The 26,992-nt window shown below is 43.4% G+C and overlaps 1 non-coding gene and 1 pseudogene across 1 annotated transcript; one reads left to right on the forward strand and one right to left on the reverse strand.

The window, feature by feature from the left end:
- LOC137312510 (zinc finger protein 160-like) overlaps nt 1-26,992 on the forward strand; it is a 437,990-nt pseudogene that overhangs the window by 177,403 nt on the left and 233,595 nt on the right.
- On the reverse strand, nt 17,336-17,407 carry trnaa-ugc (transfer RNA alanine (anticodon UGC)). Its single transcript has one exon. It is a non-coding gene; the product is annotated as a tRNA-Ala (tRNA).

Consider the following 26,992-nt stretch of genomic DNA (forward strand, 5'->3'; position numbering starts at 1 on the left):
TCTGAGCTCCAGAGTGTATAGGCCCATTCTACTCAATCTTTCCTCATAGGTCAACCGTCTCATTCCAGGAATCAATCCAGTGAACCTTCGTTACACCGCCTTCAAGGCAAGTATATCCTTCATCGGTAAGGAGACCAAAACTGTACACAGTATTCCAGGTATGTTCTCACCAAACCCCTGTACAGTTGCCGCAAGACTTCCTTACTCTTATGCTCCAAACTCCTTGCAATAAAGGCCAACATACAATTTCCCTTCCTAATTGCTTGCTGTACCTGCATGCTCACTTTTGGGTTTCTGTACAACAACATCCAAATGCCCCTGAACAACAACATTTAGTAGTTTCTAATCAGTTGAAAAATATTCCGTTCTTCTTTCTTTCCTACCAAAATGAATAACCTCACTATTTCCCCACATTATACTCCATCTGCCACCTTCTTGTCCACTCACTTAAACTGTCTATATCCCTTTGCAGACTCTTTGTGTCCCTCGCACTGCTTACTTTCCAACCTCGCCTAGTTTCGTCAGCAAACGTGGATACATTATACTCGGCCCCTTCAGCTAAGTCATTAATATAGATTGTAAATAGCTGAGGCCCAAGCACTGATCCTTGCGGCACGCCACTAATTACGGCCTGCCAACATGAAAATGACCCGTTTATCACTACTCTCTCTTTTCTGTCCGTTAACCAATCCTCTATCCATGCTAATATATTACCCCCAATCCCATGAGCCCTTACCGTGTGTAACAACCTTTTATGTCACACCTTATCGAATGCCTTTTGAAATTCCAAATATGCTATATCCACTGGTTCCCCTTTATCTACCCTGTTAGTTAAATCATCAAAAAACTCGAATAGATTTGCCAAACACGATTTCGCCTTCAAAACCATGTTGACTCTGCCTAATCATATCATGATTGTCCAAGTGCCCAGTTACCACTTTCTTAATATTGGATTCTAGCATTTTATCTGCTAGTGATGTCAGGTTAACTGGCCTGTCGTTCCCTGTTTTGTCTCTTCCTCGTTTCTTGATTAACGGAGTTGTATTTGCTACCTTCCAATCCAGGGGAACCGTCGTAGAATCTAGGGAATTCTGCCAGATCAAAACCAATGCATCCACTATCTCTGCAGCCACCTCTTTAAAAATCCTAGGATGCAGGCCAGGGGATTTGTCGGCTTTTAGTCCCGTTTATTTGTCTATGACTTTTTCTTTACTAATCATAATTACTTTAAGTTCCTCCCTCTAATTAGACCCGTGGTTCCCCATTTTATATTTATCATCTGTGATGATAAATATAAAATATTTGTTCAACGCCTCTTTCATTTCCTTATTCCCCATTATAATCTCCCCGAAGATAGATTAAGAACAGATCTAGAAGCTCAAAACTGGACATCCGTGAGGCGCTTTGGGTCATCAGCAGCAGAATTTTATTCCACCTTCATTTGTGATCTCATTTCCCAACATGGACCTCACTCCTCCATCACCATCAAGCCAGACGACCAAACCTTTAAGGGGAGCCTCGATAAGTAAACGAGGAAGAAGGGAATAGAAAGATATGCAGATAGGATTAGGTGTCGGAGGAGGCTCGTGTGAAGCATAAACACTGGCTTATACCAATTAGCCCAATAGCCTGTTCTTGTTCTGTAGATTCTGTTTAATTCTATGCAAGCTCCATAATTCACCACTTTACAATTCGGCAGAGTGGGGCTAAATAAACCACGGCTCTCTCTTCCTATTGAGTAAAAGTTAAAACTGTATGGGTTGAATTTTCACCATTGGTCTGGAAACAAAAACCGGGTAGTGTGCAAAACGGGCAATCCATTACCGCCAGTTTTCGGCCCGTCGGATAAACGTGAAAATGCACCCGCATGTCTTCAATGTTACCTTTTTTAACCAGTCCCTTTTCTTTTAAGGAAAGGTGAGCTCCCAGCCACATTCTCACAACGCTGCAGGAAGGAAACTGGTGTTAAGGAACAGAGCAGTTCAAGTTCTTTAACATATCCTCATTCAAATGTTCGCAATGAACATTAGGGTTTCAGAAGCATCACTAACTGTGTCAATCCGTTTCATCGACGGTCTCAAGCTTTGTATTTCAGTTTTCTTCGGCTGAGAGAGTTGGAACACTGCACCTTAATATCATTAATTTTGTTCTCGCCTTAATTTCTGATGATAGAGGAAATAGTGTTGAGAAACATAGTAGAATTCAAATAATTATTACCAACTGTATACCAACTCAATATCGGAGTCAGATTAAACATACCCATGCACACTCATTATAACAGGCTTCCCTGTAACTAAATTGTTATCAGTTTCTGGATATCCCAGTTTTCTTTCTAATCGAATGGAACATAAAGTTGACAACGAATGTGGTGCTAAAATAGTCCACGGAATGGCTGTTTTGGAAATAGGGGAAATGATCATTACAGTAGCAGGGGATCTTCTGAGGTTTGGGTTAAGGCAATTTGTTGTTGTATTTTGCAGTGCTGTGCCTGACGCTTGAGTGCCTGATGCTGACAATGGGTGCTAGAAGTTTGCGGACGACATCAAACTGAGGAAGACTGCAACAAATTACAAGAAGATTTTAATACATTTTCAGAATTGGCATGCAATTGGCAAATGAATTTCAATATGGATAAGTCTGAGGTGATGCATTTTGTTGAACTGAATAAATCCTTGGAAAATAAGAGACGAAATGGAATCGAAAAACACATGGATTTAGTGGTACAGATACACAGATCACGAAACGTAGCGACACAGGTTAATAAGGTCAAAAAGAAAGTTAACAAAGCTCTGGGCTTCATTTCTAGAGGGATAGATTGAAAAGTTATGTTAACCCTGTATAGAAGCGTGTTTAGACCACACTTGGAACACTGTGCACATATTATAAAAGGGTAGAGAGGCGCTTGGTAAGGATACAACACCTTGCTCCTTAGTGAAGCGTCCTGCTTGGCTATATTTTCCCAAACTGCCGCAGTGGCATTGTGGCCATTGTGGCAAATCACAACTTGATGACTCATCCAAAACTTCCGGTACCTTTTCCCCCTTTGAGGAACTCACTCTGTTCCAGCTCTCTCACCTCTCCTTTAAAATCCTCATTCTCAAATGCCTTCCATCGCTCCATCCAAGTTTCTCATCAAGATATCGTCACTCCATTCCGCCCTCAGCCTCTGCAGTGAGCGACTCCTCATCCTGGTGAATTCACTTTACATCTCAACTCATCTTTTGCTGGATCCTTTGATTTCACTGTCCTCCTATCCTTGCTTAACCTTCTACCTATTTTCACGACCTTTTGACTTTGCAATCTCACGTAGTCTCACGTCCACTTATTAATTCGTTCGGACATGTTACCTAGAATCTTATCTCTGCATGTGTTTTAATTGACACTGAATTCAATGCGGCACAGGGACTGCGCGGCGCATGCGCGGCATCCCGCGGGCCCGAGCTGAATGAGCTGGATGTACGCGTCGTGACGTCAGCCCGCAAAGTTGAGGGCCGCTTCCGGGTGTCACGTGATTTTCGGTGTCAGCGGAGGAGGGAGTGTGTTGGAGCCGTGAGGAGAGAGCTGTCAATCAAAGGGCCCGAAGTCAGCACTCACTGCCCACAGGATTTGGAGAATTTGTTTAAAAATGCAAAATCTGCTAAATGAAATAAAAACAGAAATGTAGAAAAAAAAAGGAAGCATTGCAAATACAGTAATCTGAATAAAAAGCAGAAATGTCCAAACTCACAAAGAGTCCTGCTGCCACTATTAGTCTTCTCGACCTGGGTCACAGGATGAGCAGAATGATTGAATGTAGCTTTTTTAATGCTGAGGGAGCTGGATGTATGCAACGGACCAGCAATGGAGGCAGTGGGGCCTGATTTTATCAGCAAATTCCAGAGAGTTGGCTAAGTACCCGATAGCGGTACTTTGGGATATGAAAGCCGAGAAATTGGGATATTTAACTTTTTTTGAACATGTGCACTAGTTTTTAGTGATTGCTGTACCTGGACACCCAAACCCCTTTGTTCCTCTACAGTCCCTAATTTCCCACCATTAAGAAAATATTCCTATTTCTCACCTGGTGCCTGCAATAGATGCTCTTTTTATATCTCCCCACATCTTTACCGTCTGGCTATATTTCCACTGTTCGCCGTCGAATACAACTAGACACGGTGAGACAGTTTTTTTTTTGATATTTCAAAATAGTCTTTATTGCATAAAATTTATGGATACACACAGGTCAATGTAAATATCACAGTTACAATTCAAAGCAGTAAAATCCAGATCGTACACATTACGATTCATTATTACAATTAAAAACAACACAATACAGATCGTACACACTACGATCTCGCCATTACAATTCAAAACAGTGTACATATCTTCTAATACATGCTATACAATACAAGGTGAAATGGCCTCACATGGTGGCTTTTCCCCATAGAGCCTCTGTGTAGGCCGTAACTCGCCTCAGTGCGTCCTACAGCACGTACTCCTGGACCTTGGATTATGCCAGTCGGCAACACTCGGTCGTGGACAGCTCCTGCCGTTGGAAGATCAGCAGATTTCGGGCCGACCAAAGGGCCTCCTTCATCGAGGTGATGGTCTTCCAGCAGCAGTTGATATCTGCCTTGGAGTGCGTCCCAGGGAACTACCGGTAGAGCACAGCGTCCTGTGTCACGGAGCTGCTGGGGATGAACCGGGAAAGATACCAACGCATCTCTGTCCACACCTTCTGCGCTATGGGGCAATTCACCAAAAGATGGACGATGGCCTTGTCTCTGCTGCTGCCTCGGGGCACCTCGCGGTGGTGCTGAGATGCTGTGTGCAGGAAAGATTGTATTGGGAGGGCTCTTTTCACCATCATCCATGCTACATCCTAGCGACTGTTGTCAGTTTCGGTGATGTGACCTTCCACTAAATGGCTTCGGCCGTCTTTTTGGATAACTGCCCGATCGGATCCACCCTCTCCATTCCCTGCAGGACCCTCAGAACATTCCGTGTCGACCACTCTCTGACGGTCTTGTGATCGAAAGGGTTCCAATTCAGGAAATTCTCCACCTGAGACAGGTGATGGGGTCCGGTCCAGCTGGAAGGGACGTCCTGCATCTGCTCGGCCAGCGTGTCCAGACACAACCTTCTCAGTGTGGGGACTGTCACTACTATTGGTATCAAACTCCAAACTTGCTATATTTGATGACACGGCTTGCGAGTGGAACAGGCAGAGCTGCAGCGTTTCAATTTACACTCATCTGAAGTTCCCTTGAACCACCCCTTTGTATAAATATCTTGGCTCAAATTTGGAATCTGACTACTTTCTGTGGGATTTAAACTTTTTTGGATCCGGGTCAGTAAAAATTCTCCGAATATCTTTTGCTGGTGGGACCTCGAGGGTCTCGGTGGACAAGACGGGCAATCAGGGATTCGGGCCATTCTGTGATTCGGGCACTAGACACATTTCCCTCTTTAATTCGGTCTTTTGATTGAAAGAGCCCTGGACTGTGATGGGTGTAAACTGTACCCTTGTGACCTCCAATTATGTGGAGGGACTTAGAGAGGGCGCAATACAATGGAAGTACCTGCCTCTCTCATTCTGTGCTGTCTGGAAAGGAGCCGATGTAAAATTAATAGGATTGGACTTAGCATGATGGACCCATCCAAGCATGGCGACGGAACTCTCAGATCGGGAACGGGGATAAAGGGCACAGTCCTTTGTATAATGGTGGGGGCGGGGGGCGGCAAGCATCGGACCACTAGCAAGTCTAGTATTAAGGGTGGTGATAATGTTGATGTGCCTCTCTGTCCACTGCCGTTCAACTCCCGCTCGAAGAAGCCCATACAGGGGAGCAGCAATTTCTGTATAGTCAGAGATACAATCCCCATACAACCTGTCATACCCAGAAAACGTTCAGGGAGGTCTCATTCGTGGGCTGTGGTAAGGAGGTGATATCTTTGACTTTATCCTGGTCTACAGACCGGGACCTTGACTCTTGGATGACAACAAGGAACTTAATTTGAGGTTTCATCATCTGCAACTTAGTAAGATTGACCTTAAGTCCAGAGGACTCCAGTCGATGGAAAACCTCACTCACCATTCGCAGGTGATCTTCCCGTGTCTCGGTCTGTATTAGGATTCATTCCACATAATTGATGGCAGCCCGGGGATTCACAGCCCTGACAAAGCTCCTTTCATGTGAGCAGAGAAAATAGCCGGGCTGTTGTGGGAACTTTGAGGGTGGACGGTCCAAGTGTACAGCTGTCCTTCGAAAGTAAAGGTGAATTTGTACTGTGAATCGGGGTGGAGCAGGGGATTCCAGAACCCGTTTCAGATATCACTCACCGAATACCAGTGAGACCGATGGACCGTTCGAGATATCTCTTACCGAATACCAGTGAGACCGATGGACCGTTCGAGATATCTCTCACCGAATACCAGTGAGACCAATGAACCGTTCGAGATATCTCTCACCGAATACCAGTGAGACTGATGGATCGTTCGAGATATCTCTCTCCGAATACCAGTGAGACGGATGGATCGTTCGAGATATCTCTCACCGAGTACCAGTGAGACGGATGGATCGTTCGAGATATCTCTCACCGAGTACCAGTGAGACGGATGGATCGTTCGAGATATCTCTCTCCGAATACCAGTGAGACGGATGGACCGTTCGAATATCTCTCAAGGAATATCAATGAGACCGATGGATCAGCGTGGCTAACATCTCTAGGTATGAGGCCACAATCGGACGCGTTGTTGGCGAATATTCGTTTATTTGCCTATAATTATCTGTTGCTCACCAAGAGCCGTTTGATTTGCACATGAGCCGCAGAGCAGAGTTATCCTCTGACAGGCTATAATTTTGCTTAACACCCCTGATGTTCGAAACTTGTTATTATCTCTCACAAGCCCTCCACCGCCTCTCTCAGATAGGGGGTCGTGTCTCTGTGGAAGGGGTTATCACCTTTTACCTAAACACACAGATCCATTCGCCCAAATTCAGGTTAGCGTTTGGCAAACACTGTCTGATGTCATTCACACACCTGTCAAACCTTGGGGTCAGAGACGTATGGGGTTATTTCACTTTCACTGATTGGGCGGAAGACTGACGGAGCAGAAATTAAAATCGGGCCGGTTCTATAAGGTGATGAGTGATCTTCTCCACCAGTTCAGCCCCCAGCGATGATGAAAATTTCCCTCCACGTGTTTTGAACCGGTTCAGTTTGAGAAATTCGACCAGCTTGTGGGCTTCGAAGATTGATACTAGGGCGGAAGTCAGAAAAGGTGTGGCCAATTTAAAGTATCCCCACCTGGCGGAAATGGGGTGGTAGAGGCTAGTAAAAGGTTTTAGATCGCTTACCGCCCCTTTGATGTTGGCTCTCCTCTACCATCATGGGTAGGGTCCTGAGAAGAGCGATCCATGCATCACGCACCTGTTTCCGGTCAGGGCACTTGTAATATGTATATCAGAGTATTATGACCTACGTCGGAGACTATTTAATGTTGGGCACAAATGGATGGAGGAGCCGCCCTTTCGATGGACAATGCGTGGTCCAGAACACTGAGAAGTTTCTTTTCAACGTATATTTTGTGGAGCAAGGAGGAGCAGGAGAGCTTTCCCTTGGCCTGCTTCGGCCGTGCGAAATCTCTAGCCGCCTGATCGTCTCAGAAATGTATCGGGAGGTTTCCTTATAGATCTGTGTAAACATGCCCAGCCTCATGTCCCATTAAACTCCCTGCAGTGAGTAAACATTGCTGCACAGCAGCTCAGAGAGGAAACTATCTCCGGAACTCCCCACTGGAGTTTGAAATTACATTAATATTTTACCAGTTAGTAACGGTCCGGGTGTTGGTCCATTATTATTCTGTTCTGGTCAAAACAAATGTCCCAATGAACAGGACGCTGTCTGACCCTGACAGCTCACCCTCAGTCCATCCCACCGGGCAGTGTGTGTGATGGGAAATAATCATCAACCGAAAAGCAGGATTTGATTTTATTCATTTCAGGATTAAACATTTAATATTGAAGTCATATTATTTCCAGTCTGATAACAGCAAACCATTTCATGTTAGAATCACATCTTGCATCATTTCACAACACCACATTTGTCGGGTAAAATATAATTCCTGTCTGGTATTTACAAATTGATGTAATGTATTGGATTGATATCAATTGCTTCAGTGAACTCATTGATGTCAATTGATAGTAAAATCAGGCGCGGTGAATAACGGGCGCCAGATCCGTTACCGCCCGTCTTACGCCACCGCCAAATATGAAAATCTACTCTAATTGCCGACTTTTTAGTTAATTTCGGATGAAAAGTAATCAAATGTTTCTATGATTTAACTAATTTAATAATTAGATTCAGTGGGTATTTCATCCCGTTCTTCAGCTCCTCCCTGAATTTCGTCTGGGTCACAACATAAATACACGTGTTGGTGCAGGAACTGAGAAGTTGAAGCATGAATCCGACTGACTCAATGTCATTGGCCGTATAATACTGGGCGTTTGTTATACGCAGAGAGATAACATAATAAACAAGTGTACTCAATAACAATATAAAACTGCCTGATATACTGAAGAGTAAAATGATGGATTTCCTTCGGTTCTCCACCTCTGGATCCTTGTGATGCTCTCCATTGCTGCGGCCCCGGAGTCCCCTGCGGACTCTACTGGCCGCTAAAATATGCGTAGCGGTGAGAACATTGAAGAGCAAAATCAGAATGAATGGGAGACAAGACGTTAATACAAGGTTAAACAAGTCAAACGCTGCCCATATGTGTGAAGTGAAAAATGTCGGTTTCCAGACACAACCCCGGGGTACATTGTCCATTATATATTCCGGGTCAAATGCAAAGTACCAGGGAAGGTTTAGTGAACAACTCAGCGCACTCACCACCCCGATAACAGCAGCCGCCATTTTCTCGGTGCAATATTTTGTTTTCAGCTTCTGACAACAAATGGCCACAAATCGATCAAAGGTGAAAACCACTGTGAACCAGACAGAGGCCGCTATGGCTGCTAAACTCATGCTGGCAATGAGACGGCACACGGGGGTAATGGTAAAGAACGAAACTGGGAAATGAATATGAATAATGCGCGTCATTGTGACGTCTGTCAGAACAACCAGAAGATCTCCCGCTGCCATGGCCACCAGGTAGCGAGAGATACATTTGGAGAGTCCGCACTTTCCTCGGGACAGGATCACAATCGCCATCAAGTTAACTGTAAGGAAGAGAAAATGAAGTAGAGAAATTACTGATCAGACCAGGAGCCAAAGCAGCAGTTTGACAAAATCTGGGGTGAAATTTGCAGCTTTGTTGCTGCATCAAACGGTGGAAACTGAGTCACTGACCTCGGCAGCGCTTTCGGGCAGAGAAATGTTTTTAATTACAATCATGAATTGTGGAATTGATACAGAAAGTGAACAAATTGAGCAGCCGATCCACTGGAAGGGCCCAATGAGGATGCAGTGCCGGTGGGGAAGTGAGAAGAGTGTTTACGGACTGGGGATCCAATGGGTAAAATCCGGATTTGGGCTCCAGCTCGACGAGAAAGTGAGCGAGGGCCGATAATGTGAGCGGTCGGTTTGGTTCGGGGTGGGGGTGTGTTTCTGGTTTGTTGCTCTGTGTTAAGAGAGCCGACAGGGGCTGGCACAAGACGGGAAAGACCGAGATCCGCGGCGGTGTTTTTGTGGCTTCGGATCGGATTGGAAGAGGCATCTGGAGGCCGAGCCAGTGAGTGAGACTGGAAGGGAGACAAGAGAAAGGACATGTAGGAGGTGGAGCGGAGTCTGTAGCAGATGATGTGGGAAAGCGGATAAACTGAAGCAACCGAGGAGGATACAAATGATTCAATGCAGTGGGTGGACAGGCCAAGATTCACAGGGAGAGACTGCAGCAGATTGTCAGAGGAAATGTAATCTTTCGGTCCCAGGAACACAATTAATGAATTCAACCGTTGATTTCAATGGTTATTAGTATCAGAGAACAACTCGGTGGTTCAGGAATATTTTTAATAAATTTACTTTGCACATTCAATTAAAGCTAAATCCAAATACATTAATTGAATTAGCCTCGCTCTTTATTCACTTAAGTTGACATGTAGTTTCTATATAATAATTCAATGCGATCAGGAAATCACTGATTTTAATCTTTAAATGCAGTTCAATTGTTTTTATGTATTCAGTCAGTAAAGAAGTAAACGGCATGTTCACATAAACAGACTGAGGACCTGATGGCGATAAACACACCCGGCGCGAGTACATTAAAACTCTCACAATCTTACAACATCCTAATAACACCTTCAAATCACATTTCCCCTTCATAATTGTACTGGAAGTTTCAGCAGTTCATTCCGATGAATCATTCACACCTCTGGTGCTATCTCTAACTCTCCCTCTCTCATTCTCTCTGTTTCCCTCTCTCTTCCTCTTGGTTCTTCTCCCCCTTCCTCTCGTTTTCCTTCTCAGTTTCTTTCTCTATCGCTGCTCTCTATCTCTCCGCACTCCCTTTACTCTCCTTCTCAATGTCCCTTTTCATAACCGAGTAAATCCTAACATCCTGCGTCTGTTTTCTCTTCACCAGCCCCGTGTTCCAACGATCCTATTCTCAGTGTCAGTATGTTAAATGGTGAAGCTTCTGTGACCAATTTACTGTTTCGACAGATCATCCAAATCTCCACCTGTTCACCTACACTGTTCACTTCATCAACAATGCAAGGAAGAAACAGAATTGAATGCCTCTTCCAGACACACCTCACAATAATTCAAGTTCCTTCTCCTGTAATTATAAAGTACAGCGTTAGATGGCGGCATTGTTCAATTAACAAAACGCCAACATCACCGCTGCTGCTTATAATCTACAGATAAATGGAAGGGCTCATGATTCCAATTGATGAAGTGCAAACTGATAAAACATTACCTCAAAACATTACATTTTAGAGTGAATTCATCCACAGTGAAGCAGAGAATGGGATGTGAAAGATATAATGAAGCTCCTACAAGACTGAAAGACCAGAGGCATTAAACAGTCCATCATCCAACTGATGGAACAGAACAGGCATCTGTTTAAAATATGGTGGCAAAAATAATTTGCCAAGTACAGTAGCACAGTTAAGACCGATTTACAATATTCACTGATAAGATAACGGCTTACCCGGAACTCCAATGCCTGCAAGAACAGGATAGTAAATGCGTTCTATCTGAAACATTACTTGAGATCCCATTTCTTTGAGAAACGGCGACTTCTGTTGATCTGAATCCCGCAGCTCTGGCAGGAACTCTGAGCTGATACATTGCAACGAGCCTGATTTATACAGGGGATAAATCTCTACTGGCATGGTTATACCCTTGATCATTGCTATTAGTTACAGTCATTTGAACAAACACATTACATCAGCAGCGTTGGCTCCAATGTAAATAATGACGGGGATATATCACAAACATCGCAAAGTCCAGGGCATTATCTTAATGAGACCTCTCTCCGGAATAAAGTTAAAAGCTGTGCTCAGAAAGGACTGGTCCAACAACAATGAGCGGCTCCATTTACAGTTTTCATACAATTGAATTGACCATGTTCACTCCTGCCGATTCATTAAAAAAAATTACCGATTTCTCCGTGTGTACACCGAATCCAGGGACACAAGCAGACCCGTTTCACTCTGTTCCTGCAGTTTCCCAGTTAAAATATAAATGTTTGAGTCTCTGACACTGAATTAAAGGCCACGTTGAGGATTGTAGCACAGAAATGACTGTGGGTGATATTAGGGATCGGACACTGAACAAGCTTCATTGCCATTCCTCTCTCCGTTATTTTACTGCAGATGTTTACCCGTTTATTTTACATTGGTTGACGGCTCCAGTAAAATTGATCCCCTGTAACCCAGAGCTGCGCCATTTGACCGCCATCACAAAGGCCCCGTGCTTCCCTCACTCGCCGTCTTTCCTTCCTCGGTCCATTGCCATTAAACCCGGCATCAATGCCTCTGTCCCCTTCAGACTCCATTCCTCTGGTGCACTCCTGCCTGGCTACGCAACCTTCACCTTCCAACCAGCACCACGTCCTGCTCGGCCCACTGACCCTCACTGACTCCCACTTCCCGATCGCCTAACATTTGAATTTTTTTATCTGGAGTATAAATCCCACCTTGATCCACCCCTCCCCATCTCCGCCCTCTCCTCCACACCTATAGGAAATCCACCGCTGATCTCCTCATTCATCGATCATTGGCATCTTTTGTACCCTCGCTTGGTTCCACTCACCTATCTGATAATATCCAGGTGGAGCTTCTCTTCCCACCCTATCAACGTTATATCTGATGTCTCTAAAGCTTCAATCCTTGGCTCCATCCTCTTCCTCATTCTCAACTGCCCTTTGTTGACATTGTCCGCCGACATGGACCAGCTTTCAGATGTAGGCTGACAAAATCATCGCCTCTCTTGACCCTTCCAATGTCTTTGTGTCGTCAGAGCAATAGTCTGTTTTAGATGAGCCACAATGTCATCCATTTAAAAATTGGAAAGTCACGATCTTTGACCCCACAATCTCCACATCCTGGACACGGATTTAATTCTCACCGTCTCTTTTTGTTCAATGAATCCCTCACCAATCACCAAGTCCTGAGTGATCTGCATGGGCTTCCAGTCTCCTAAGCATGCATTTTATTTTTATTCTTTCTTACACTTATATCCTCAGGGCCTCACACCTACCTATCTCTGTAATCTCTTCCAGCCTTACTGCCCTTCCCACACACTCAGCGCCTCCAGCTTTGGCCGTTTTTGCGTCTACAGTCCATTGGGCCTGCTTTTGATAGCCATATCCACGCTCCGGAATGCCCTCCTTAAGCCCCTCCATCTCTCCCTCCCCCTTGCAGGTATCAGACGCGGTTCAGTTGTAGCAGTCTCGCCTCTGAGTCGGAAAGTTGTAATTTCGAATTACAGTCCACAGACTTGAACAGAAATTCCAGGCTGATACTGCAGAGAAGTACTGAGGAAGCGCTGTACTGTCGGAGATGCCGTCTTTCCAATGAGATGTTAAACAAATGACCAGTCTGCCTTCTCAGGTGGATGTAAAAGATCCAGGGGCAATATTTGAAGAAGAGCAGGAGAGTACTCCCAGTTTTCCAGGCCAATTCGTATTCCTCAACCAACATCACTAAAACATATTATCTTGTTATTATCTCATTCCTGTTGGTGGGAGCTTTCTGTGTGTAAATTGTCACGTTTCCTACACGACAACAATGGCTACACTTCAAAAAGTACTTGCAAAGCGTTTGGAACGTCCCGATGTCGTAAAAGGCGCTGTTTAAATGCAAGTTATTTCTTTATTTCAGACATTCCATGAAACCCATCTCTTGCTCGAACATTTTCTCTTCCTTCCTAATATCCCCTTCTTTGGCCGAGGGTCCATATATGTCTGTGAATACCTCTGTGAAGCGCCTTAGGATATTTATCTATGTTAAATCCGCTACATAAATACAAGTAGTTATTGTTATATTTTACCATCCTCCACTCTCTTCATCCCGCCATTGGTGGTTGTTCCATGAGACAACTAAACTCTAATCTCGGAAACTCTTCTTTATCCCCTCCGTCTCTCCATTTCCATTTCTTGCAGCCTCCTTAAACCCACTCCTTGACCGAGGTTTTCCTCACATCTTCTGATATCTTCTTATTTCTTTTGTGCCCGTTGTTCCTCACGCCCCGGTTAAGCCCCTTGGGAATGTTTGTTACATTAAAGGCGGTCGATGAATGCGAGTTGTTGTTGGCTTTCATTGGAATGTGTTCTTTAGTTTTCCACGTTATGAGCAAAAGTAATTTCTGGGCTGATATTCTTGTACCAGAAAGAGACTTAAATAATAAACAGACTTGGCAACTATTCTTGGAATCTTTTTTGTTGGAACCACATAACTCGGTTTATCCACAGACATTGAAATAGGTTTGTACAACTGTGAGGCAGGCTTCAGCCAGTCTCTAAGATGAGACCAGCTACAGTGATTGCGACGACGTTTCATTAGTTATTTCTCTTTTATTTCTTTGATTATAACCCCTTTTACTGTTCTCTGAAACTAATGACTAGGATGAAGTTTTATTAACTATTATCTTTGGCTAGGGTCTGTTTCATTTTTTGCCATCCGGTCTGTGATGTCTCTGCTCCCTGGGGCTGATTGATAAAGAGACTCTGTGTTCGGACATTGTGGTGTCCTGATACGAAATCAGTATGTTGTTTTTGCCGTGGGAGGGAGGGGGAATGCATTAGACACTTATAGACCAGTGGCTCTAATATCAGTTGTGGAGAAACTCTTAGAAACAGTTAGTAGAAATGATTTGGACTTTGTGTGACAGAGCCCAATCTCCAAAAATGCCCAGAAGCAAAAGCAGAGTTTAGGAAAACGATAAAATAAATTCAAGAATGATACAGGCAATTTGGCTGCATTGAGCAGACAAGACGTGGTTGCATTTTAATGTAAAGTGACAGACTTTGGAAGAATACAACGAATTTTAGTACACCCTTAATGAAAAGACGCTGGAGGATGTGGAATAAAAGAAAGATTAAAAATACTTCAATATATAATTCCATGGAATTGTGAGGGCAGCGAAATAAACAACAAACAAATGCCTGATAGTCTCCATGTTTACTCGCACTATTGGAGGGAAAACTCATGCTCTCGCTGAAACGAGTTTTCTACTTTAACGGACTGGGTTTAGCATCTTGTCCATCCGAGGCAATTAGTTTCACTCTATCCAGATTTTCGTAGGTCAAGGTCCTTTGCTGAAGTCACCAGTTTGCAAGATCGATTGGGACTTGACACCAATAGGTTGCGATTAATCCTTTATTGACTGCAACTAAATGTCAACACACACAATAAATGACAGTCAGCACGAATTTGTTAAAGGAAAATCGTGTTTGACGAACTTGATTGAACTCGTTGATGAAGTAACGGAGAGGGTTGATGAGGGCAGTGCGGTTGATTTTGTGTATATGTACTTTCAAAAGGCATTTGATAAAGTATCACATAATAGACCCGTTAGCAAAACTAAAGCCCATGTGATTAAAGGGACAGTGGCAGCGTGGATACAACATCGGCTAGGTGACAGAAAGCAGAGAGTAGTGGTGAACGGTTGTTTTTCAGACTGGAGGGAACTATTCAGTGGTGTTTCCCAAGTATTAGGACCACTTCTCTATTTGATATATATTAATGACCTGGACGTGAGTGTACAGGGTATAATTTCAAAGTTTTCAAATGGCACGAAACTAGGATATGTAGTAAACAACATCAAGGATAGTAACAGACTTCAGGAGGACATAGACATACTGGTGAAATGGGCAGACACATGGCAGATGAAATTTAATGCTGAGAAGTGTGAAGTGATATATTTTGGTGGAAAGAACGAGGAGAGGCAATATAAACCAAATGGTATAAATTTAAAGGGAGGAAGATAGAGACCAGGGGTGTATGTGCACAATTCCTTGAAGTTGAGAAAGATGTTGAAAAGACATATGTGGTTTTTGGTTTTATACATAGAGGTATAGAATACAAAAGGAAGAAAGTCATGCTGAAACTTTATAAAACGCTGGTTAGGCCTCAGCTGGACGGTTGCGCTCAATTCTTGGCACCAATCACTAGGAAGGATGTTAAGGCCTGAGAGAGGGTGCAGAAGAGATTTCCTAGAATGGTACCAGGGATGAAGGACTTCAGTTATGTGGGGAGACTGGAGAAGCTCGGTTGTTCTCCTCAGAGCAGAGAAGGTTAAGGGAAGATTTACCAGAATAGTACCAGGGACGAGGGACTTCAGTTAGGAGAGACTGGAGAAGGTGGGATTGTTATCCTTAGAGCAGAGAAGGTTAAGCGGAGATTTGAAAGAGGTGTTCAAAATCATGAACGGTTTAGTTAGAGTAAATATGGAGAGATTGTTACCAGTGGCAGAAGGGTCGGTAACGAGGGAACAAAGATTTACGGTAATTGGGAAAAGAACTATAGGCTACATGCTGAAGCATTTTTTTAGGCAGTGAGTTGTTCTGATCTGGAATTCACTGCCAGAAAGGGCGGTGGAAGCAGATTAAATAATAACTTTCAAAAGGGATTTGGATCAATCCTTGAAGGGAAGACATTTCCAGGGCTGTGGGGAATGAGCAGGGAAGTGCGAAAAATCGAGGATTTACTGGGCTGAAGGCATCTCCTTTTGTACTCCAAGCAGACAACTAGGCCTGAGGTACCGGACCTGATAAAACTTTGGTTGAGCAGAAGAAACAGATCTCGCCACTCAGAGAAATGAGAAAGGGAGAGTTGAGAAGAAAGTCTGGGAGAGCCGGAGAGTCTCCTCGGGCTGTGTGGACCATTATTTCTGTATCAGGTCGCCGTTCTTCGAACGCGCCCGTTAACAGTAACGAGGCTGAGGGTTGGACGGGAATGGAAATGCTCAGGCACAATGTCGACGAGAGCGGCAAGAATATTCCGGGTTCTTGAGCTTCAGAGGAGGGTAAGGTGGGGCACAGAGAGCATTGAGTCTCATTTCACTATAGACGGACGCAGGCCCTGCCCCAGGTGTGGGTTGTGTGTAAAGATCACTTCACTAAAAACACCTTGACGAGCTGGGGTTACAAACGGTCATGACGGGCAGCAAAAGACCAGCTGATTCATCAATCCTGTCCCACATGACTGGACCATCGTGACAGGACACTTCCTACCGACAACACCCGCCCCACCCACCGGAAACATGTAATCTCCTGGGAGCGGTTACAAACCAGAAAAAAACCCAGGGCCAATAGGGAGCGGAAATTCGGGGAAATTCCTTCCCCAATTCCATCAGGCTATCAAATCGAGTTTAGTGGATCACACTGACCATGCGTAGGTTAACTGTAAAACCACTCACCTTCTATATGATGCGATCTCTGCCCCAGTCAAGAACAGGTCCAGATCCCTCGAGAAGCCAAAGAAAGAGTCAGCACCCACGACACCAGCCGGGAATGCATTCCAGAGACTCACTACTCTCTGGGAAAAGAAGAACAGCCTAACAGCCAGACGATCCTTGCCTCTGTGTGCTCTAAACGCCTGTCCTCTGCTCCTTCCCAATCTGTGAAACTGGAAACAATCTATCACTGGGAACGCTATCCAGCCCTGAGGTAGGAGCCATTTAAACGTTGTGTGCGCGCTACCATTGAATTATATTCTGTGCCGAGCGTTCGATTTTTCTTGAGGCAAATGAACTGTTGCCTGATCTTATCAAATGGCGGAGCAGGCTCGAGTGACTGAATGGCCGACTCCTGTTCCTTTTTTCCTGTCCTTGTGTGCAAAGGTGAGGCGAGTCTCAGAGGATATTTTCACAATTTAATCAAAAATTTGAAATCCAACTTGTTTGGAGATGCTGGGGATTGAACCTAGGACTTCACGCATGCAAAACATGCGCTCTTCCACTGAGCTACATCCCCACGGTGAATGGGCACAATTTCAGATTATTTCCAGTTTCAAAGATTGGGAGGAGCAGGGAACAGGCGTTTCGAACACAATATCGACACAATTAAGAATGGCCTGGATGTTCGGCGGTTCTTCATTTCCCAGAGAGTAGTGAGTCTCTGGAATGCATTGCCGGCTGGTGTGGTGGGTGCTGACTCTCTGTCGACTGGGCGTAAAATCATCTCCTTTTCTGCTCCAACCAGACAATTAAATATGAAGTATGCGGACCTGATATAACTGCGGGTGAATGGAAGAAACCAGGCCTCGGCACTCAGAGAAATGAGAAAGGGGACGTTGAGAAGAAAGGCTGGGAGAAGGGGAGTGAATCCTTGGGCTGTGCTGTAACAACCATTCCGATCAGGGCGCATTTTTCGAACGCTTTAAAGATCACTTCAGTAAAAACACCTTGACGATCTGGGGTTACAGACGGACATGACGGGCAGGAAAAGACCAGTTGGTTCATCAATCCTGCCCCACATGCCTGGAGCATCGTGACTGGACACTTCCTACCTACTCCACCATTTCACTGTGGGAGAATCTTCACGACACAGACTGCAGCGGTTCAAGAAGACGGCTCACCACCACCTTCTAAAGTGCAATTAGGGATGGGCAATAAATCCTGGCCTTGCCAGCGACGCCCACATCCCATGTACGAATGAAAAAGAAACCGCTCCACACATCGGAATTGTAATCTGGTGGGAGCGGTAATAAAACATCAATACAATCAAAGGCCGATAAGGCGGGGGGAATTTCTGGAAAATTCCCCCCGACGCCCTCAGGCGATCGAAACTAGTCCAGGACATGACACTGACCATGTGTAGGTTAACTGTAAAACCACTCAGCTTCTATATGATGCGATTTCTGTCCCTGTCAAGAACCGATCCAGATCCCTCGAGAAGGCAGAGAGAGAGAGTCCGCACCCACCAAACCAGCCGGGAATGCATTAATCAGACTCAGTACTCCCTGGGAAATGAAGAACCACCCAACATCCAGACTACTGTGCAGCCTAAATGCCTGTCCGCTGAATTCCAACCTCTGAATCATAAAGTGCGTTGTATGAATGAGAGAGCGTCAAACAGGAACAAGAGCTGCGATTGTTCGCTCAACATTGCACCGTAACAAATTCTGATCTGTCGGCGGCTGCAATTAGCTGAGCAGCTGAGGGGACCGTGAGATGAAGTCCTGCTCCGGGACTATTTAATGCTTGAGAAGCCTCAGAAGATTCATCTTTCCGTGGGCGACGTCTGGAAATGGGCAAGAAACTCATTGGTGTAAGATTAGGCATTTGTAACACATAAAGCGTACATTTAGATTTGGTGTTTTCAACATTTAAACCATGGAAACCACTCACGTTTACATTAGGCATCTTAATGCATAAACAGCACCCGCTTATAAACATGAGATCGCTGGGAATCAGATAGTCGCTGAGGATCAGGAAATGGCCGAGTGAAAACTGACCCAGAATACGAAGGGTCAGACTGAGCGAGGTAATGTTGGAAGCTGTTTACATTGCAGGGTTCAAGCATTTTGCAGAAGATTATAGACGACGTTGAGAATGTGTCGATAATATGTTAAGAATATGTAGAGAATGTGCAGAGAATATGCAGAGAGTGTGTAGAGAATGTGTTGAGAATATGTTGAGACTGTGAAGAGAGTGCGTAGAGAATGTGTTGAGAATATGTCGAGAACATGTTGAAACTATGTTGAGAAAGTGTTGAGAATATGGGCATGTCGAGATATAGGGGTCTTTTATCCGCACAGACCATTAGCAGTTCTGATAGGGGGGTCAAGGAATGTTTTAACAGATTTTCAATTTCGAAAGGAACAAAAGTTTGGTGAAAAGAATTCTGTGCTTTCACGGCACATGTTTTGAAAATTGGAAGTCGAAAAGAAGCTGAAATTTATTTTCCACCATTTAATTGTATTCGGAATTTTGTGCAAGTTATTATTGCTTCACAGCACAAAGAGTTTGGGGGGGGGGGGGGAGGAGAAAAAAAATTGAGTTTGGCTCTTTTTCATTCAGCAACATCTTTTAAGTTGATGTGAAAACTGCGTGACGCAAGCAGCGTGAGTCTGACGACATCTTGGTCCGCCTTCTTTGCACTGCAGAGAAGATAACCCATTTCTCGGGCAGCTGAAATTGTTTTTTTTCTTGTGTAACATTAACTTTGTCTAAATATTCACGAAGCGACAACTTTTATATTGCTGAATGTAAATATATTTTTTTTAAATTTTTAAGTTTCTTAATTTGAGTGGATATTTCCCCACGTTGATGGAAGGAAATCAGGAATTGACAAATTCATGTTATGTAATTAACCCCTTGGGATCTCAAGAATAACGGCGGTGGATTTTCTGTTTTTTTCCTTTTGAAACAAGTGACTATAATTTTTGGATCCGAATGAGTGTTGATGGTGCAGGTTTACCGAGAGTAGTTCTTTGACATAAAGGGGGCTTCACCGACTTACGAAGAAACCTTTGCTGGAAAAACATAGGTGCAGGAGGAGATCCAGGAGTGTTAAGAATTTAAGACCTTATCTGCAGATAGCGGCAGATATCGAATGTCACAGCGTTGTGACGATTTATTCTGAGACTTTGCCTCTCAAAGGCTCGGCTTTAACCCCATTCAGGGTTATTTGTTATGATTCGAGGGGGTGGAAATATTAGAGTTATTTCCAAAGGTAATTGCGAACACTACTGGACTATAACCATCCTTCCTGTTTCAGGTCCCCGTTTTCGAACCCTCCCCTTATCAGTCAGGAAGCAGACAGTTGGGCGGGATTAGAAATTCTCAGGCACAGTGTAGAAGAGGTCTGCAAGAATACTTTGAGTCCTTGAACTTCAGAAGAGGGCAACGTGAGACAAAGAGAGAACTGGGTCTCATTTCACCAAAGACGGACATAGGACATGTCCCAATTGTGGGTTTGTGTTTAAAGATTGATTCATTGAAAACATCTTGATGAGCTGGGGTTGGGGGCATTGAAACGATTCGTGCGCTCTTCTATTGAAATTTATCCTATGCAGTTCGATATTTCTCGAGGTAAAGAAAGGCTTGTCTGTCTTTTGTGTGCAAAGAGGAGGCGAGTCCAAGAGGATCTTCTCAAAATTATATCCAAAATTGGAAATATGTATGAATGGAGATGCCTGGGTTATAACATAGAGCTGTATAAATGCGCTTTAACACTGAGCTATAGCCGCATTCAGAAGTCAACTTTAGTTGAAGTATATAAGTATGTTTTCCCCTTTGTTTCTCCCAGACAATCAGCTCTCACCGCTGCTTGTTGGAGACATAAGAAGCTCAATTATTCTTCAATCAAGCATTGGTGGTTCAGTGGTCGAATTGTCGCTTCACACGCGAGTGACCCGGGTTCAATTCTCTGCCAATGCAACATCAACTTCATTGTAGATCGTCAACATCAGTCAACCCTGCAAAAAACTAAAATTCACAGTTTATTGAGAGCTGCAAATCGTGACGCCAGTAATCCCGGTCAGAAGGGAGATGATTGGATAATTCCCCGGTCAATTCCAGCAAAATGTCACTCGGATTGGTTTAACGCAGATAATTTGAATTGTGTAACCATCCTTGTCTCATCGCATTTTACAAACATACAAACATAGCAACAATGACAGATAGGAAAGGACCCTCTGGTCGATCCAGCCCGTCTCATGCGATTGTCATACCTTGTGTACCACACTATATACACTCCCCACCCCATCAAAAGCCACGCGATCTCCTGCGGGAGGCAAACAACAGATAAAAATCCAGGCCAATTTGCCGGGGTCGTGGTTGGGGTGGGGTGGGTCGTAACTGAGTATTTCTTCTCCGATCCGTGAGGAGATCGAAACGAAACCAGGGAGATTATTCTGGCCGTGATAATTCTATGCATTATTTAACTTTTGTAAGCGGTGATCTCCATCCCAGCCAGAAACAAGTACAGCTCTCGCTTGAAATATTGCTGGAGAAATAATGAATTTATATTATGTAACTATCCTCCACTCACTTCATTTTACTGGAGAAATATTCAATTTGCATTTTTAACTATCCTCCACTCACTGCATTTTGCTGGAGAAATAATAAATTTTTATTATGCAATTTTCCTCCATTCAATACATTTTATTGGAGAAATAATCAATGCATATTATGTATCTTTCCTCTGATCACTGCATGTTATTGTAGAAATAATCAATTTATAACATGAAACTATCCTCCACTCACTGGATTCTTCTGGTGAACTATTCAATTTGTTTCATGTAACTATCCCCCACTCACTGTATTTTGCTGGATAAATATTAAATTTATATTATGTAACTTTCCTCTATTCACTGCATTCTTCTGCCAAATTAACCAATTTATATTATGTAGCTATCCCCCACTCACTGCATTCTTCCGGTGAAAGAATCAATTTATATTATGTAGCTATCCTCCACTCACTGCATTTTGCTGGAGAAATAATCAATTTGTATTATGTAACTATCCCCCACTCACTGCATTTTACTGGAGAAATAATCAATTTATATTATGTAACTATCCTCCACTCACTGCATTTTACTGGAAAAATAATCAATTTGTATTATGTAACTATCCTCCAATCACTGCATTTTAGTGGAGAAATAATCAATTTATATTGTAAAAACGAATCCAATATAGGAATTTCTAATGGAAAGTGGTGACGCAGAAGTGTGACATAAATTAACAACCGGAATTACGTTTTTTTGAACAGTAAGTAGGTGCAGGGAAATGATTTTTAACATGTTGGTAATAGAACTCGCAGGAATTTGGACACGTGGACTCAAGGCTATGTATAATTTTCAAGTGAAGTATTGTTGGAGGGTTGGGGATTACTGGGCGAGGATGTTTAGATGGAATTCAATCCCCATTTTGAATTCATTCGGCCCGTTTTATACAATACGTCACTTTTTATTACTGTTTGTTGATCGGTGTCAGTCGTGGCCCAGTTTGTCCTTACATCTGATATTGGACGTTGTGGTTTCAACTCCCACTCCAGAGACTTCAGCACAAAATCTAGGCTGACTACATTAGTCCAGTGCAGGACTAATGGAGTTTGGTACTGTCGGAGGATCTGTCTTTCAGATAAGCTATTAAATCGAGGCCCTATTTTCTCTCTCGGGTGGACGTGAAAGAATTTACGGCACTATTCGAAGAAAAGCCTGGGAGTTCAACCGAATGTCCTGGTCAATGTTTATCCCTCAACCAACATCACCAGGACAGATGATCTGGTTATTATTACATTACTGTTTATGGGACCTTGCTCTGTGCAAATCGGCTGCTGTGTTCTTACATAACTACAGTGATTACACTTCAAAAAACACTTCATTGGCTGTAAATCACTTTCGGACCTGCTTTGATCGTGAAAGGCGCTTTATAAATTAAAGGCCTTCCTCCTTTATAGTTAAATAGCAAAACCTTTGCCAAATTGTGAAGCAAAGAAGTCGAGATGGTTGGTGCATAGATCTTCCTGTACAGTACTGCAGAAGTAGGCCATACAGCACCTCGACCCTGCTCCTCCATTAAATAAGATCCTGGCTGGACTTCTACCTCAATTCCACTTTCCCGCCGTCTCCCCATATCACTTGATTCCCTCAGTGCCCAAAAATCGATCGATCTCTGTCTTGAATATACTCAACAACTGAGCATCAACTGCCCTCTGGGGCGTAGAAAATACCGACGATTCACAACCCGCTGAGTAATTTTTCTCCTCTTCTCGGTCTTAATTGGCCGACCCCTTATCTTGGGACAATAAACCCTAGTTATAGATTCTCCAGCCAGGGATAGCGGCCTCTCTGCATCTACATTGACAAGCCCTCTATGAATTTTATACGTTTCAAATCGATCACACTCATTCTTCCAAAATCTAGAGAACATAGGCCCATTCTACTCAATCTCTCCTCACAAGACAACCTTCTCATCCCAGGAATCAATCCAGTGAAACTTCGTTGCACGCCGTCTAAGGCAAGCATATCCTTCCTTAGGTAAGGAGACCAAAACTGTGCACAGTACTCCAGAGGTGGTCTCAGCAAAGTCCTATATATTTGCAGCAAGACCTTCTTGTACTCCAACCCCCTTGCAAAATAGGATAACATACCATTTCCCTTCCTAATTGCTTGCTGTACCTTCATGTTAACTTTCTTTGATTCGTGTACAAGGATACCCAAATCCCTCTCACTGCAACATTTCTTAGTCTCTCACCGTTTACAAAATATTCTGCTTTTCTATTCTTACTACCAAAGTGAATAACCTCACATTTCCCCACATTATACTCTATTTGCCACCTTCTCGCCCATTCACCTGCCTATATCCATTTGCAGCCTCTTTGCGTCCTCCTCACCGCTTACTTTCCCACCTTTGTTTCGTCAGAAAATTTGGATACATTATTCTCGGTCCCCTCCTATAAATCATTGATATAGATGTTAAACAGCTGAGGCTCCAACTCTGATCATTGCGATCTCCGACTAGTTACCACCTGCCAACCCGAAAATGACCCATTTATTCCTATTCCTTTTTGTCTGTCCGTTAACCAATCGTCAATCCATGCTAATATATTACCCACAATCCTATGAGCCCTAGCCTTGTGTAACAATCTCTTGTGTGACACCTTTCTCCTGTCTCAGTGATTTCTGGACCATCAATAGATTACCGGAAGCCCCAGCAGATATATGGTACCCCAATAGATTTCACCCGTTCCAATGGATTACTCCAGCTTTTGTGCAGAGGGGGAGAGAAATGGACTTTTGACCATCAGATACCCACGTAAGTTTATCTCGTTGTGGTGCAATCTGGTCGACCCACTTTTAGTTAGATGTAAAGAGTAAGGTCGGATGGGCTGTTAAATCTCGGTGAAGCAGACAGGCCAGCCAGAGTTTGTTATGTTGAGAGACAATGAGGGGGTGAAAATAGATGTTCCTGTTGAATCACTCTCTGCACTAAAGGTTTCAAACTAAACTTGAAAACAGGCATTTAAATTGTGTTAGCATGGCAAAGGCTAGAGCTTAACACAGAGACAGCAGGGCAGGGAGGGAATTAAACCCCTGAAATATGAACTACAGTGAAGAGTAAATGGAGCGAAGTTTGTTACTCCGAAGTAATGTTTATGGAGAGGGAGAGATCGGTCAATCTGACGAAAGTGTGAGTCGGCCATTATCTGTAGAGAAGGTAACTGCGCTTTATTTAATCAATCTGAATAAAATTGGGTTGAATCTGAAAGTACTTCTGATCTGCAGTTCAATTTATATATCTTTTTCACCATGTTTTTAGTTAATCTGTAATAATAGTAGAATGTTTAATTATAACAGAGAGCAGGAGAGTGCTGAGTGACCCTGTCCAGCTCAGTAACACAATAGGCGGGGTAAGAGTACATTCTGATTTATTACCGAATACAGCAGGTCACTGGGAAAGTTAAACATTGTACAGAACAGCTGAGAAAGCTCCTGCGGTAAGTAATGGGATGGGTCAGTTACACAAGGCTGGGTGACTTTATTATGCAGCCTCCAGGCATCACCTTCAGAACTGTCAAAATTCAACCCAAAACTGCTCTACTCCAGAACAGACATTAATTTTCTCGCCGGCTTCATCTCCTGCCTTTCTGCCAGTCTGCACTCACACACCCAAGGCTGATAATAACTCGATTTTAAAATTATTCAGCGCTTTCTATGTGAACTCTCTGGGGGTAATTTTGATTTTGTGCTATACTATAAAACGGGAGTTAACGAATCAGCAGCCCGTTCGAAATCGATACCGATTTTTAATTCCATTGATTTCAATGCAACTTTTTCAAAGCAATCTTTACAGTTTCCAGATATAGACCAAAAAATGACCGCCTCTTTCTTTGTTCCATTCTGTTTCTGTTTCTGTCTGTCACGCTCCAGCTCTGCCTCTTCCTTTGTCTCTCGTTCTCTTCGCTTGAATCCTCTCTCTATATCTCTGCTTCTTTCTTTCTATCGTTTTTCCGTATGTCTATCTTCTTATATCTTCCTCTGTCTCTCTCTGCTCTCCTTGTTTTATTTTCTGTGCCTGTCTCAATCCATTTCTTTATATCCCTCGGGCTCTCACTCACCCTCTATCTAACTTTGCCTCTGCCCTTCAGTTTATTTCTTCATCTGTGTACCCGCCTCCCTCCCTTTTCCTCTCAATCACACACACTCCCTCCCGGTCTCTTTTAATACTTAACTGTGTTATCCATCTCCTTTCTTTCTTGTTAATGTACAAATATCTCTGCTCCCTATGTGCACGCTTTCTCTGCATTCTTTCTCTTTTCTCTTTTTATTTTCTTCTCCAGCTCTCTTCTTTTCACTCTCTTTCTGCTATGGCCGTCTTGTTACTTTCTAACTCTCTTTCTCTTTCTAACTAACCCTTTTCTTCTGTCTGACTGTTCTTATGTATGGATATTTCCTTATCTATATCTTGCACTTTCTGCATCATTGTGTCTTTCTTAACCTTTCACGTGTTTGTCTTTCTTCACCTTTACAATGAAAGATCCGGGAGATTTATTTCTCTCTTTCACTGTATTTTTATGTCATATGACAAAAAAAAATCAAAGATGCTAATAGGATGTTAATGGGATGTTAGCCTTTAATCTTAATACAAAGGGGAGGAATTTAGAATCATATAATCATAGAAAGATATAGCACAGGAGTGGGCTATTCGGCCCATCGTGCCTGGTACCGCTATTTGAAAGAGCTATCCAATTAGTACCACTCCCCTGCCCTTTCTCTATATCCTGCAATTATTTCTCCTTCAAGTATTTATCCAATTTCCTTTTGAAATTTTTTTATGAATCTGTTTCCGCCCCCCTTTTAGGCAGTGCAATTCAAATCAAAGCAATTCGCTGTGAAAGAAAATCTCCTCATCTCCCTCTGGTTCTTTTGCACATTACTTTAAATCTGTGTCCTCTGGTTACCGACCCTGCTGCCACTGGAAGCAGATTCTCTTCTTAAATTTCAAAACTCTACTTAATTTTGAATGCACCTCCATTAAATCTCCCCCTATTCTTCCCCAATTCATGGTGGACAATCTCAGTTTCTCCAGTGTCTCCACGTAACTGAAGCCCAGTACCACGGTACCATTCTAGTAAATCTCCTTTGCAACCTTTCATAGGCATTGACATCCCTACTAAGTGAGGTGCCCAGAATTGGAACAATTTACCAGCTGGAGCCTAACCAAGAATTTATAAAGGATGATCTTAACTTCGTTGTTTTTGTAATGTATGGCTCTGTTTATAAAGCCAATGATCCAGTATGCTATAATTGTCTAAAGCCTGCATTTGGTGTGCTGCGTTCACTTCTGGCCAACGTATCTCAGGAGGATAGATTGCCCTTGGAGGGGGTGCAATGCAGATTCACCAGAATGATACCGGGGCTAAATTATGAGCAGATTCTCTTCTTAAATTTCAAAACTCTACTTAATTTTGAATGCACCTCCATTAAATCTCCCCCTATTCTTCCCTAATTCATGGTGGACAATCCCAGTTTCTCCAATGTCTCCACGTAACTGAAGCCCAGTACCACGGTGCCATTCTAGTAAATCTCCTTTGCAACCTTTCATAGGC

The sequence above is a fragment of the Heptranchias perlo genome, unplaced genomic scaffold, assembly GCF_035084215.1.
Source record: "Heptranchias perlo isolate sHepPer1 unplaced genomic scaffold, sHepPer1.hap1 HAP1_SCAFFOLD_43, whole genome shotgun sequence".
Classification (NCBI taxonomy): domain Eukaryota; kingdom Metazoa; phylum Chordata; class Chondrichthyes; order Hexanchiformes; family Hexanchidae; genus Heptranchias; species Heptranchias perlo.